At 52.3% G+C, this 15559-nt stretch overlaps 1 protein-coding gene across 8 annotated transcripts in view; it reads left to right on the plus strand.

Annotated features, from left to right (window-relative positions):
• The first annotated feature begins 4562 nt into the window (after positions 1-4562).
• Positions 4563-15559, plus strand: part of ADCYAP1R1 (ADCYAP receptor type I) — a 69878-nt gene continuing 58881 nt past the window's right edge. For 6 of the 8 annotated variants that reach the window (XM_049893774.1, XM_049893775.1, XM_049893780.1 and 3 more), the window contains exon 1: positions 4563-4986. The gene's annotated coding sequence lies outside the window, so the exon portion shown is untranslated. The remainder of the gene's footprint in view (positions 4987-15559) is intronic. The other 2 variants (XM_049893779.1, XM_049893782.1) reach the window with 1 other exon arrangement.

Here is a 15559-nt window from a genome sequence, read left to right on the forward strand (position 1 = left end):
AATTGTGCCCCCCCAAAATGTCTGTTGCCTTGGCTATGCCATGAGTCCCAGTATTGTGTGGTTGTCCACCATTTTGTCATCTGTCGTGGATTGAATTGTGTCCCCCCCCCGCCCCCCCAAATATCTGTCAACTTGGCTAGGTCTTGATTCACTTATATGACTGTCTACCATTTTATCATCTCATGTGATTTCCCTATGTGTTGTAAATCCTATCACAATAATGTAATAAAATGGATTATCAGCAGTTATACTGATGAGGTCTACAAGATTAGATAGTGTCTTAAGCCAATTTCTTTTGAGATATAAAAGAGAGAAGCCAGCAGAGAGACAGGACTTCATACCACCAAGAAAGCTGCTCTAGGAGCAGAGCGTGTGCTTTGGACCTCGGGTTCCTGGGCAGAGAAGCTCCTAGTCAGGGGGAAGATTGATGACAAGGACCTTCTTCCAGAGCTGACAGAGAAAGCCTTCCCCTGGAACTGATGCCCTAAATTTGGACTGGTAGCCTACTGGATGGTGAGAAAATAAATTTCCCTTTGTTAAAGTGATCCACTTGTGGTATTTCTTTTATAGTGGCACTAGATGGCTAAGACAGGCATTGTTACCACATTGGTGGTCCCTGAGTGGCACAAGTGGTTTGTGATTGGCTGTTAGCCTAAAGCTGGCAGTTTGAACCCACACAGCAGGATTGAGATCCTGGGGATTAGCTTCCATAAAGATTACAGCCAAGAAAACCCTCCTCTGTAACACATGGGGTCACCATGAGCTGGAATCAACTCAGTGGCAATGGGTTTGGTTTTTGGTTACTGTGTTAGACTAGGGCAGAAAAGAGGGAAACCCTGGCCCGAGGAGGCCCAGTCTGGGGATACAGAATTGGTGTAGCTTCTGTTCAAGAAGACCCAAGATTGTTGAGACCAGAGTCACATGCCTGCAATGGGCAGGGAACAGTCAGGGGCACAAAAGCTTCCCAAATTGTGTGGTAGCCCATGAGGCAGCATAGCACTAACTGGGCACCAGGCATCAGGTTTAGTCCTTGTCTTAGTTTGCTGGTGCTGCTGTAACAGAAATGCTACAAGTGGGTGGCTTTAAAACAGCAATGTATTTTCTCACAGTTCAGAAGACTTAGAAGTCCAAATTCAGGGCACCTGCTCTAGGGGAAGCCTTTCTCTCTGTCAAATCTGGGGGAAGATCCTTGTCTTTTTTAGCTTGTATAGCCCCTATGTTCCTTACTTCCTTGGCAATTTTCACATGGCATCTATCTTCCCCTGTTGACGCTTGGTCCTGTGTCTAATCTGATGATTAGGTTTAGGACCCATCCTATAGTGCTATGGCCTCATTAACATAACAAAGAAAACCTATTTCCAAACTAGATTACATCCACAAGTATGGGGTCTGGATTCCAAGACATATTTTGGGGGACATAACTCAATCCATAATAGTGTCTAGTCAGATAAGAAAGTTACCTGTCTGTCTTGTGCTAGTCCCGTTACCCCTTTCGGCTCAGCCCACAGAGAAGGGGGCTAGACAACCCTCATCAGTCCCAGCTCTCATATTTGCTTCCATGTCTTACCTGGGCCAATGCTACTACTCAGGGCTGGGCTTGGAATCCAAGTCTACAAGGACTGCTAGCTATACAGCAGGTTGCTGGAAATTAGAAAGAGGTGCCCCCTCCAGGTGGATGTCATTTTAGATGAACTAAGTCAGTGCCTGGCTTGGTGGGTGGTGGGCAGAGCAAGAGCTGGGTTTCTGCCCCCCTCGTACCCTTGGGAATATAAATATCACTGTATACCTGGGGTCCTGACAGTTTGGGGGTCTGTTCCGCTAGGAGATGATCCCCTGCTCATGGGTCCTGAATCAAAGAGAGAAGAGGTAAAGGGGATGAGTGTGAGCAGAGGATGGCTGGCTTCCTCTGCTGCCCAACTGGCTGCACAGGCAGAGAAGAAGGTGTGCCTTATGGCCTGAGCCCTACTCTGCTGGCACCAGGCCAGCCAGCTCACAGTCCACACCAAGGCATACAGCTACGCAGAAAGAGCAAGGGATCCAGAACCCAGAGTGAAGCCTGGAGAACCCAGAGTATGGAGAAGAGAATAAACATGAGTGCAGAACCTCAGAGCCAGAAGGGCACCCATCCAGAACCCGACATCGATTTTTCCAGAGGGAGCAGGCCTACGGTAGTGACCTTGGTCTCCAGTCCTCCCCACGCTCCCAGGCCCCCGTCCTGCATGCTATGTTTCTCTTCTTCACTCTCACCACATTTCACAGTTTACAGAGCACTATCACACACAGCATCTCATTTGATCTTCACAACATCCGTGTCAGAGGCAGGTGAAGGTAGTGGGCTTCCAGGGGTTAGAGGGCCAAGCTAGGAAGAGATATAGCCAGGTTCAGAGGGAGATCCTATTTTACCGTCTGTCTGTCTGACTCTAGAACAGCACCCTGTTCTCTTCTCTCCACCAGCCCTCACTTCTCCTCGAATAGGGTCTCATTCTTTGCTGATACCAAGCCAAAAACTAAACCCATTGCTGCCAAGTCTATTATGGTTCATAGTTATCTTACGTGTTACAGAGTACAACTGCTCCCTAGGGTTTTCTTGGCTATAATCTTTTTGGCAGCAGATCACCAGGCCTTTCTTCCACAGTAGCTACTGAGGGTGAGTAAGAACCAACAATCCTTAGGTTAGTAGTTGAGCACAAACCACTTGTGCCATCTAGGTGCTCCCTTGTTGATACAAAGGGTTAGGATTTTACTCTTCCAGGAAGCTTTCCTGGGCTGAAAGGAATGTGAGTCATGAAGACCAGCAATGTGGTGTTCTAGCAGGGCCAGTGCTCACTGAGTAGTGAAAACAACAAAACAAAACAAATCCATTACTGACAAGTCGATGATGATCCCATGTGTTACAGAGTAAAACTGAGCTCTGTAGGGTTTTCTTGGCTGTAATTTTTATGGAAGCAGATCACCAGGCCTTTCTTTTGTGGTGCAGCTAGAACCCACCAACCTTTCCATTAGTACTTGAGTGCAAACTTTGCACCACCTTTGGGCAGTGAAGAGAAAGCTTCAGCTTCCTCTGTGGACTTAGAACTCATGTCTCTCTGGGCCTCAGGTGCTTCCTTTAAAGTTTCCCTATTGACTCATGACCCACCCACAGGTCCTCTCAGAGAAGTCAGGGAAGTCCTCCAAGGGGAGGCCCAAGTCTCCTTCTTCTCTCTCCTCCTTGAGGGTTCTCAACAAGGTGCCACACTCAGGACATGGGCCCACAGGGAGGCTGGCCAAGATCTTACTTCAACGGCGAAGGACATAGCGTGTTTGCAGAACTCACGTTTGGGGATATGAAGTGGGTGCTCAAGAAGCTGGAGCCTGGGGTAGTGAACAAACAGTTCAGAGTAGGTGGGGAGCAGCTGCGGGGCACAGAGGGGTGAGTACCTCGCCTGGAAGTGGATAACTGCTCTTAGCCAGACTTTGGCTCCACCATCCACTGGCAACAGGACTTTGGTCTGTTTAGGTCTCTAAGCCTCTATTTACCCATTTTTTTTTTTTTTTTTTTTTACTAGCAGGAGGTTGCACAAGATGACAGTAACGGTAGCAATAGTAACTTATTCAGTATCAGAGCTGGCAACCCTACTATGGGAGGCATGTCCCATTCTTATTTAGTACTGCTGTCAAGACCAGGACTGTGGTTCCACGGGGACTGAGGACCAGGCAGTCTAAATCAAAAATACCAAACCCCTTGTGATGATTCCAACTCATAAGGATCCTACAGGACAGATCAGAACTGCCCCATAGGGTTTCCAAGGCTGTAATCTTCATGGAGGAGCCCTGGTGGGCAGTGGTTAAGAGCTCAGGCTGCTAACCAAAAGGTCAGCAGTTCGAATCCACCAGCCGCTCCTTGGAAACCCTATGGGGCAGTTCTACTCTGTCCTACAGGGTAATCTTTACGGAAGAGATTGCCACACCTTTCTCTCTCGGAGCAGCTGGCAGGTTTGAACCACCGACCTTTCGGTTAGCAGCCAAGCGCTTTTAACTAAAAAAAAAAAAACAACTCTAGAGCCATATTATTTAAGTCGCCTCTGTCCTGTAATCCCACCCCCCTCTTTTCTTACCATAGAGCATTCTTTTTGTGAGGGACATTTAAGGACATCCAGGCAGGCACCCAAAGCTAGCTGACCCTCTCAGGCCCAGACTGTGGGGGCAAAGAGTAAGGAAGGCTACCTGGAGGAGGAGAAAGGGCAGGCTCTGACAGCCTCAGGACATGAGAGGCAGAAGGAAGCCGGCTTTCTGGCTCTGGGTATCTCCGGGAGGGTCAGAAGGAGGGCGGTGAGCGCCGGGGAAGGCCCGACCCCGAGCCCCGGAAGCTCTGTTCCAGAGGAGGGGTCCGTCGCCTCCGCATCCTCATCCCCAGGCCTCGGCTCCGCAGCTCTTGCTGGTGTTTGCCGCGAGGCCAAGCAAGCGCAGCGGGCGGGGTCCGGGCTGGCTCCCCCTCACTCCCCATCCCTAAGCCCGCCCCCGCGCGCTCATTGGCCTGCACCCGAGCCCCCGGCCTGAGAGGTCCGCGGGGGGAGGCGGTGGTCCAGCGCCTCCTTCCAGCCCCCAGCCTGCCTGCGCCGCGGAGGCGGCGCCTCTCTGTCAGGACGGAGCCGGCTGGGTGGCTGGGCGGACAGGTTGGGGGCGCCGCTCTCCGGCCCCCGGCGCTGACTGACGGCGGCGGCAGAGGCTCTAGGCGAGCGCGGTCCCCGCGTGCGCACACGTACACGCTGCCGCGCACAGACACACGGACACCGGCCGCCCCCGACATACCGACGCGGAGACCCGACTCGGCGCGCGCTTCTCCGCGCACACGCACGCTCTCCATTCCGGGCGGCGCGGGGAGCAGGTCGCCCGCTGCGCGCCCTGCCCGCAGAGTCGCCCCGGACGCGGGTCCGGCGGGCGGCGGCGAACCGGGGCTCCAGGCCGATCGCAACTCCGCAGTCCAGCGGGGAAGCCCCCTGCGACCAGGTAAAAGCCACCCCCGCCGCTCATTCCACACCACGGATCCCCTGTCTCGGCTCCAGAATCTTCGTCCCTCAGGGACCTCTGACCCCCTACTCCAGCTCTGGCGGTCTCCGCAAGCCGCGTCCTCGACCGCGCGGGCGAGGGCCAGCGCGGGGCACATCTCCTGAATCCGAAATGAAGCCTCCTCCCAATGTTGCTCCCATCTGTGTATCAGTCTGACCGCCCCCCTCCAAAAAATGTCTGATTCTGGGGGCTGTGCTTGGGACGACCGATCCCTGCAGACCCCGTGGGAGATGGGGTCGGCCTAAGTACCTCACGCCCCTTCCCGTGCTGCGAAGGGAGCACCAGGGACGGGGAGGGCACTGCGGCCGAAGGGACTCAGAGCGACCTGTTTCCCTCACCCCGAGACGAAAGGACGATCCTACGCGGATAGGGAAAGCGAAGCTAGAGGGTCCTCGGGGGCTGAATACTGTCACCCTAATGGAGTGGGCAAGAGATGTGCTGGTTAGAGGGTATTGCGGCTAGCTAGCGCAGAATGCCTTCCTGTGGTGCTACATTCGGGGTTGTGCAAAAGAGCGCCGTCCCTCGATTCCCTGCGGTGCGGAGGGCTTGGGGTTGGGATGCCCGGGCTTTGGTGGTCCCTCGAGGAAACGCCCTAAGGGGGCCTGCTGGGGAAAGGCGCCTGAGGTGGGGCGCCCAAGACCCCTTGCCAGACCCCTGCTGGCCGCCTTAAAGGCACAGGTTCCTTCGACAGCTGCGGGAGGGGGCAGAGGCCACATCTTAGGCAGGACCTTACAGGTGGGGTGGAGGTGGAGGTCAGAGGGGACCAGGGCCCTACGAGATGGAGCTAGTCCGTGATGAAGGAGCTTAGCCGGAAACGGATTGCGTTTCACGGTGGAGCTGGGGAGTGGTGCCTTTCCACTGGAAGGGGCTCAGGCTCCCTTTGGAAGACCCTCCAGTGGGGTGGCGGAGCCCTACTGATTCTGGGACCATTCCTATGCTTTTAGTGCCCATGTGTCAGTCTCCCTTTTTGCCTCCCCCAGCCTTGTAGTGCTCCATAAAGCCACCCCCCCAAAAAAAGCAAAACAAAGCAAAACAAACAAAAAAACAGGACATAGTCATTTGGTTTTTCCTGGGAGCAGCCCTGTGGGTATGGCAGGGAGGGTGGGAGGGGTGACACAGTCTGTGTAGGCTAGGTTGCCTGGGGTTGCAGTCTGGGCCGAGGCAGCCAGGCGTCCTGAAGGTCAGGATACAGGCCTGGGGTGGCAGTGAGCGTCTGAAGAGGACTGGGTACTATGTCCATGCATTTGTGGGGTCAGCAGACAGCACCCGGGTTTTCTCAGGAGGCTCCAATCTGAGTTTGGTGCTGGGTACAGGTGGGACTGGTGGAACCCCCAGTCCTAAGCTGAGCCTGAGGTTCCTGCTCCCCAGTGACCTTGGGGAGGGCAGGCAGAGGCACCAGTCTGGACAGCAGCTGAAATTTGAACATACAAATTAGAGGCAGAGCACACTGGAGCAGGCCCTGAGCCAGATCTTCCAACCAATTCATCAACAAGTGTGTTTGTGGGGTGACCAGGGAGGTGGAAGGAGACCTGGTCCCTTTCCTCCTCTGCCACAGATGGTCTGTTACCCATGTGTACAGCGAGGGGAGCTGTCTGTGGGGAGCCTCTATGGAGCCATCCAGCCTGAAAGGGTACATGGCTGTCCTATTTTGTGTAAGGTTCAGGCTGGCAGGGAGTTGATTGGAGAAACACTTGGGGGCCATCCTTTTTTTCTAAGCCTCTCCTCTCTACCATGCTCCTCCTGTGGAACACCCCCTCAATTTGTGTTGAATAAATAAGCTCACAAAATGTGTATTTACCAATCAATATGTGCCACTAACAGGTAGGAAAGACATGAGTTAAGGCCACAAGGTGGCTTTCTACATGGGGACATGGCCTCGGGCTTGAGCTCCCAGGAATGAAGATTCCACTGGTAGAAGGCTGACACTGATAGTGAATGGTGCCTTGTGCTGCCTGCCAGGTGACAGAGTCGAGGTGTGCCAAGCACAGAAGCAGGGGCTCAGCTTGGTGCCAGAAGGCCTTGTGTACCTGAGAGCCACCTACCGGGGAGCTGATGCCTAGGGTGGCAGTGAGTTTCTTGTCCTGGGGAGGTATGTGAGAAGGGGCCTGATGCCCCAGTCAGGTCTGCCTGAGGGCTTTCTACACGGTGGAGGGGCTGGAGGCCTCGACCCCCACTGAACAGAGGAGTCAGAGACTTCAGGGTCTGGACGGGTTGAGCTTAGTGGCCTAGCTGCCTGGCAACCTGGAGCTGGAAACTCCTTAGCTGCGACGTGTTTGTGCCACGTGTGGATGCCGTCAGAAGCACACAGTGACAGCCACCCCCGCAGTGACACACAGGGAGGGAGTGACACACTGTTAGGGAGGCATGTAGGCCTCCCATGACACCTGCCAGGGAGCTGGGGCAAAACAGAGACAAACACATCAGAAAGACAAATGGACATCCTGACACACCCTCTCACACAGATCTGGACACACCTGGGCACCCACAGGCATTTGCCCAAGGAAGGCCACAGAAATTTTCCTTATAGAAAAGTCCGGATACATGTTGAATGGAGGAAGTGTGTGTGTGTTTGTGTGTGTGTGTGTGTGTGTGTGTGTTGCATGAGGCTAGACCAGGAGTCGCAAACTTTTTCTGTAAAGGGTCTGTCACAAAAAACCACTGCCATCGAGTTGATTCCAACTCACAGTGACCCTATAGGACAGAGTAGACCTGCCCCATAGAGTTTCCAAGCTGTAAATCTTTATGGAAGCAGAGTGCCACATCTTTCTTCTGAGGAGCAGCTGGTGGGCTCTAACTGCTGATCTTTTGGTTAGCAGCTGAGCACTTGAACCACTGCACTACCAGGGCTCCTTTGTAAAAGGTCAGATAATAAATATTTTTGGCTTTGTCGGCCATATGTTCTATGGAAATTGCTCAGCTCTGCTCTTGTAGTTTGAAAGCGGCTCTTGTAGTGTAAACAAATAAGCATGTCTAGCTTCCAATAAAACTTGGAACACTGAAATTTGAATTTCATACAACTTTCGCATGTCATGAAATATGAGTTTTCTTTTGATTTTTTTCCCCTGACCATTTAAAAATGCAAAAACCATTCTTGGTTTGCTGGCTGTACTAAAATAGGTGACAGGCTGAATATGGCCTGCAGGAAGGATTTGCCGATCTCTGGGTCGTAAGGTTAGAAAAGAGAAATGGTTGAAGAAGGGAGAGGCTTGGAGCTGAGAGCCGAAGAGCTGCCACTGGCACCTGAATATTTTGTTCCATTCTTCCTGGAGTTCAGATGCCTATCTGTGTAATGGGTCAGTCCAAGGAGAAGCTCCGAGCCTGGCCATAGCACCCTACTCCAGATAGGCCTCCACTGTACCAGTGGGATAGATCTCCCACCCTAGGGATCCCTAAGGTCCCTGGGTGGGGGAGGGGGGTACAGTTTTCTCTTGGCTGCTAACGGAAAGGTTAATGGTTTGAATCTACTCAGTGGAACCATGGTAGAAGGGCCTGACGATCTACTTCCATAAGGTTACAGCCACTGAAAACCCCATGGAGTATAGTTCTGCTCCGAAACATGTAGAATTGCCGTGAGTTGGAATTGACTCTCCGGCAATGGGTTTGATTTTTTTTTTTTTTTTAAGGACAGCTGGGAAAAACATTCATGAATAAAAAACTGAGTGAAGTCATTTGAGCTCACCAAATACTTCCTGAGTCCCTCTCCTATTCACCCTCTGTGCCCAGGTGTGTGCCCACCTCCACTGGGAGTGAGACCAGAGAGAAACCTGGGCCTACCCCCCTTGTTTCCAGACAAGAGTCATAACTCACAATGGATAGGACAAGACTTGAAACTGCCCAGGCTCATCATCTCAGGGCTGGGGGAGCTCAGAGGAGAGGAGTGGTCAGCGGGGCTGGTGCAGCCTGGGAGGGCTTCCTGAAGGTGGTGTTTGGGGGCACACTTTAGTTTTGAAGGCTAGCCAGACACTCTCATCCCAACTCTCTGCAGATTCCATGCGTTGCTTTAGCAGTCCACACCTTTCCTTCTGACAAACGTGCACCGGGGAGGGTTGCCTGAGAAAAAATACATGGCTGCTTCGTGGGCCCCTCCGAATTACTCAGCTTCTGATTTCAGATTTGTGCAGTAAACCAAGTCTTACCTTGTATTTCTTCCCCTCCCAACTGCCCCCTCCTGACCTTTTCTTTCTCCTACCTCCTCAGAGGTGGGCCATGCAAACTTCTCTCCCTCCTCCTTTCCGACGCCTCTGGATTCTGTCCCCAACTTTCTAGTCCAGCTGCCCTTGTCCTGCCCAGGCCCCATTGCCTCTATCCTGGATACAGAAATCGGCATCCACTGTGGGTCTTCTGCCCGCAGTTCCCCTTTCCACTCTGCTCCCAGCCTTCCGAAGGTTATCACCTCAACAGGAAGCGGAACACTCTTTAGTGCCCCTGCCCGTTTCAGCTTCGTGGGCTCCAGGGACTGGCACCAGAGCCTTCCACCCTCTCCTCTACTCTCTCTCCCACCTTCTTATATTTTGCCATGCCCCGAGTCACTTCTCAAATTATCCAGCAGGCATCCATCAGAGTGCCTGCTCCTGTCCCAGGGGCCAGGGCCTGGACGTCCTTTCAGGGGCTCACCCACCCAGAAGAGAGTGCTGGCTCACAAGGCATCAGGGTGTGAATGGAGAGGTGCTGGCAGCCTGGCCTGCCCTCCTCTCCTGGAGTGTCTTAGCTTCCTAGGGCTGAGATAACAGCAGACCACAAAATGGGTGGCTTCAAAGAACTGAAATTCGTTTTCTCATAGTTCTGGAGGCTGGAAGTCCGTATTAGGGTATCTACCACGACAAATCCTTCTCAGAGCTTTGAGAGAGGGGCTGTTTCATGCTTCCTTCCTGTTCCTGGTAACTGCCAGCCATCCTTAGCATTCCTTTGCTGCTTCTAGGTGCATTTGCCTTTGTGGTCACATGGTATCTGTCCCCTCCCTTACCCCCCCTCCGCCCGCCGTGTGCTACCCTGTTTTCTTGTCTATTCTCCCCTTTTATAAAACACTGCTCAGAAGGGCTTAACATTAGGACCCACCCTACTCCAGTTCGACCTCATTTAACTTGACTGATAACATTTGCAAAGAAAAACCCTGTTTCCCCAAACATGGTCAGCTTCACAGGTACAAGGATTAGGAGTTCAGCATATCTTCGGCAGGGGCACAATTCAGTCCATAAGGTGGAGCCATGTCTCCTGCTGGGTAGATGCTCAGGAGACATTATCTTATAAATCATCCACGAACAGTTGCCTCCCCTGGCTCTGACTTCTTGTTCCTCTCCCTTCCCCTTGCTCTCCCTCCCATGCCTCCCAGCCCCCTTCCATCAGTTCTCTCCCTGCCTTTCTCTTCCCCCCAACTTTTATCCTCTGCTCTTCTTTTCCCTTCTTTCTCCTCTGTTTTCCTCTTGCTTGGCCCAGGGGAGCTCAGTCTTTGGAGAGCCCTCACGAATCCCCCAGGACAGGAGCTATCCCTGTACTGTTGAGTGTGTGAGGGGCTCCTCGTTACTCAGAGAGAAGGACTTCACAGCGTGACCTTGGGAGGGTCTCTTGGTCTCCTGGAGCCCAAACTCCAACTGCACGTGTGTACTGCAGCCTGGCCCTTCCCTGCCCTGAGCTAGGCTCCCTGAACCTGTTTCTTCTGTGTGAAATGCAGGGCTTGGGTGAGATCATCATCAGGGTCCCTTCCTGTGCCCTGGCTCCTGTCACCTACTGTGAACAGAACCCAGGTGGTCAGGGCTCTGGAGGAGGAAGGTTTGAACACCAAAGAGGAGCCTCCGCATAGATGATTAACCCCATGGCTGCTGAGACACTCCTCACCCAGGCATTTGGCTCTGCCCTTTAACCGTTCTGGCCTCTTTGTGAAGGAAATAGATTCTAGAGGCTCCTCCTTCCTTCCTTCCCAGAAACAACTTCAGTTCCCTGGTTTGAAGGGTGAGTTGGCAGGGGACAGTGGTTTCAACTTTCAGCCTTCCCTTCCTCCTTCCAGCTGAGGAGGAAGCCAGGGGTTCAGAGGAGACATGCTAAGGTTTCACTAATAAAAAGAGCACATTGAGAGCAAAGGGGGTGAGTGGTCCGCTTCCCCTGGGCCATATTCTGTCTTGTGTGCAGTCTTGGTGCTGTCCTGTGAAGGGAGGGGTGCTGAACAGCTGTAGGGTTCCCACAGGAGGTGATTCAGGTGGTCCCAGTCCCATGAGGGGCAGGTGAGGGACCCAGGGCCGTGTGGCCCAAGGGAGAGGGAGGGTGAGGTGCTGTCCTCCACCTCTGTGAGTTTCCACTAGGCAAAGAAGCATGTACTTCTCAGGGCTGGCCAGGACGTGGAGGACATCAGCTGCCCATCGAGGGCCTAGGGACCAGCTGCTGGAGAGGGCTGAGTTTCCTAGCACAGGAGCCAGACCACCCTCCATTGGGGTGCTGCAGAGGTCCCTGCCTGGTTTGCGGCAATGGGGGGATCGCTAGAGGATCTGTGAGCCCCTGCCATTCAGAGAAGTGGAAAGTTGGCAAACCTGGCAAGTCATTGCTCTCGTGTGCAGCCTGATGATGCTGCCTTCACGTGTGCAGGACAGCTGCCTGGTGCAGTGGGTGACAGGAGGACATGGGTCTGTTGTCACGTCCCACCCTGGGTACCGCTGGGGTTGTAAGTCCTGAGGAGGGTGGGCCTTCCTGGGTCTGAAAGGGGGATTCGTGTGCCTTTGGGGTCCCTGAGCTTCCCCCAGTCCAGGTATCTGCCATACAGACCCTTGCTGCCTGGTGGGGTACTAATGCTTTATACTGTGTGACCTTGGGAAGTGTCACCTCCTCTGTGGCCTCAGTTTACCCAGCTGTACCGTGGGAATGTGGCCTTTAAAGTCCATTTCATGTCTAAAATGCCATGTCTATAACTGACTGTTCCTATGGTGGATGCTTCAGATAGAGAAATGTGGGTGGAGATAGCAGAGGGCCTGACCAGCCCCTAAAAGCATGAGGCAGGTCACTAAATGGGTACCTGTGGCTCTGTGCTGATTCTCCTTACTGGTAACAGAAAGCAGCAGGACTGTAGGGATGAAGTGCACAAGCTTTGGAGCCAACTGCTTGGGTATACTTCCCAGCTCTACCACATACTCGATGTGTGACCTTGGGCAAGTTGCTTAGCCTCTCTGTGCTTCATTCACCTCAGCTATAGAACGAGGATGATGCTAGTACCTACTTCTTAGGTTTTGGGAAGGTTAAGTTAGTTAATGCAAGTTTAATGCTCAGAAAAGAGTTTAATAAATGTTAACCATTAGCAAGTAAAGCCTGCTGTTCTCATTTTGAATGTGACACAGGGCTGTGGGGGTAGAAGTGACAGTATTCCATTAGGTTCTAAAAGGTTGAACCCAAAGTAGTAAGATAACGGTAATAGTTAACACATGTAAGGCCCTCACCAGGTCCCAGGCTATACTATACACCCTCTCCTAACTTATCGACATGGTTAGGTTACAAAGACCAGGTCGTTATGTGAAATTGGCATTATGCGAAAATAGAGATGACCGTATCAGATCACAAAATGGTGGAAGACTACATCATTACATAACTGGTAAATTACAACATTACATAACTGTTAAACCACGGAGAAATCATGGCCCGGCCAAGTTGACACATAACCATCACAGCCAGTGTTACTCTTGCCTCTCACCTCGGTGTTTGTTACTGCCAGACGTACATCATTAATGGGCAGAATACACTGATAGTAGATTTTTTACTATTGTAAAGGTGAAATGTCTGATAATGAGATAGTCGATAAGTGAGGAGAAAGTATACTCTAAGGTTTATTTATATGAACTTGTAGACTCCTCACAGTAAGATCTATGGGGTAAGTATTACTATTATTCCCATTTTACAGATGACACAATTGAGGCACAGAAAAGGTATGGCTTGCTCAAGGTCATAAGTCTAAAAACTGACAAAATGGTCCCTGAGTTCACCGCACTAAATACCAGGAAGTAGAGTTAAACAGTTTGTGATCTGTTGCAAAAGCCAGCTGCCCCAGCAGAGCTGACAGAGGAAGAGGGAGAGAGGCAGGGAGGGAGGCTGGAAGGCTGGAAGGCAGGGAGGCAGGTAAGGAGGCAGGCAGGCAGGCAGGGAGGCAGGCAGGCAGGGAGAACGAGATAATGAGTGCCAGGGGATACTGGGTGGCCAGGTCTTTCTAAGCTGCTTGTTTAGCTGGGCTGAAAGAGACTGTTGTCCATCCCCAGGGAGGGGAGGACTCCACCCTGGGCTGCAGTGGCTGGGCCCAGCCCTGTTCCCTGTCCCATGAGGGTGTCACTGACAGGTTGGGGGAGTCCAGAGGAGGGAGGTAGCTGGGATATGGAGAAGGAAGAACAGCTAAGAAGGCTGAGAATGGCAGACCCAGAGGACAAATCCTAGAGGGCTGTCCTGGGGCAGAGGAGCCATATTGGTAGCCCAGAGGAGCATAGGTTTGGGGCAGGCGGGGTAAGATCGTAGTCACCTAGCATTATCCACAGGGAATGGTGTAGGGTGGCCTTGGGGTGGGGGTGGGAGCAGGAGTGCCAGGAGGGGCTAAGAGATCATGCCCTGGAGAGGCTGGATAAGATGGTCCCCGAGCTGAGATGGGGTGTGGGAAGGCAAAGGCCCAGGGGCTCCCAGGCACTCTCTCACAACCTCGGAACTGGTGAGTAAGTGTCTTTGTCCATTTTGTGCAGGAGGTAGACTGTACCGTGGGTTGGGGGAGGGTGAAGAAAGTGGGCAACAATGGGAGTCAAGGACCCTGAGGGTGCCTCAACCCCTCGTCCTGCGTCACTCACTTGGGGCACACCCTTCTCCTGGTTCACATCATTGCTGGAGCAGCCTGCTGACAACTCAGGGAGCTGGGGTGGGAGGGGGCTGGGGACGTTGCTCCTGCTTGTTTGTAATCCACTGCAGCTGTGGCTGAGAAGCCACGAGGCCTGGAACCGTGATGAGCATTCTGCAAGTCTGGGTACTTCCGTGGTACACCCGAATCTGAATCTGAATGTGTCTGATTGCTTCTCTACACTGGAGCGTCTTTGTGGGGTGAGCGTGTAAGTGTGTGTGCCTTATCTTGGTCATATATAAAGACTGATAAAAATATCAGAGCAGCCCAGTCGCTGTGGGGTTGCATCTGCATGTCCTTGCTCTGTGAGTGTGCCTATGTCTGCGTTTCTGAAAGTGTGTGTGGCGGGGGTGGGGGGGGGGCGGTTGGGTTGGCTCCTGAAGGAATCTCACCTTTGTGTGTTCCATCCTGGGTATATGCATTGATACCTTCAGGTAGGTATTCCGGGGATAAATGTCTCTTTGGCTCTGTGGGCTTGTCACAGCTTTCTGCTCATCCCCGTGGACCTGTTTCTCTCTCTCTCTTTCTCTCTGTGTGTGTTTGTATGACACAGACAGAGAGACAAGAGGAGAAAATGGAAATCAGCCAGCCCTCAAAGCGCAAACCCATTCTCTGCATGCTCCCACCACCTGCTTGCCCTCTAGAGCCACCAGAGCTGTTCAGGCCACTAGCTCTTCTCTGTCGACTCCCTTGGTCTTAATACAGGTTAAAACAGAGGCTTTACAGAAGGTGGAAACAGCCTCAATGTCCGCCACCAGATGAATGGATTAACAAGGGGTGGTATATACATACAATGGACTATTACTCAGCCATAAAGAGAAATGAAGTCTTGGTACGTGTCTCAACATGGATGAACCTTGAAAACATTGTGCTGCGTGAAATAAGTCAGTCACAAAAGGACAAGTATTATATGGTTCCACTTATATGAAACATCTAGAATAGGAAGGTATACAGAGATCAAGGTTTATTAGTGGTTAGCAAGAGTGAGTGCGGGGGAGGGAAAACGGAGGGCGCTCAGTGCTTAGGGGACCCGGTTAAAGGTGAGGGAAGAATTCAGGAATGGTTATGGTGATGGTTGAACAACAGGATGAACATAATTAATGACACTGAACTGTACATATGACAATTATTGAAATGTCAAATGTTTTGTTACTTATGTATTTACCACAATAAAAAAAAAAAAGCAGAAAATGAACAAAGAAAAAACCCCCAGAAGCTTTATAATCCTCTCCATAGGAGAGTCATCTGGAAGCTTTAAGCAATGATGACACCTGATTCTAATTCACTTGGGCTGGGTATTAGCCTGGCGCCACATGAGCTGAGCTGTCTGAACCCAGGGCAGGGCAGGGGAGGAGGTGGCGAGTCTCCACGTGGAGGAGCCAAGGCCCAAAGGGGTCTTGCTGCTGCCTTCTTGGTTGTTGCTGAGAGAAAGGAGTGTTGGTTTCACCTCGTCAAGTCTCCTTCTCCAGGAAGTGTTCTTTCTGCCCCAGGGCAGAGATCTCTCCCAAGAGACAGACACTGGGCTGGCTGGCTGTTTCTGGTGGCATCAGGGAAGGAAGCACTGTATGTCCGTTTTGTGGCATGTGCTATGTACCCGTTTCTCATCTCCTCCTCCTGTTTGGGCCCTGCTAGCTGTGAAGTAGGCCCGTAAGGAACGGAGACAAGGAGGTC

Source organism: Elephas maximus, chromosome 8 (genome assembly GCF_024166365.1).
Source record: "Elephas maximus indicus isolate mEleMax1 chromosome 8, mEleMax1 primary haplotype, whole genome shotgun sequence".
In the NCBI taxonomy this organism is placed as follows: Eukaryota; Metazoa; Chordata; class Mammalia; order Proboscidea; family Elephantidae; genus Elephas; species Elephas maximus.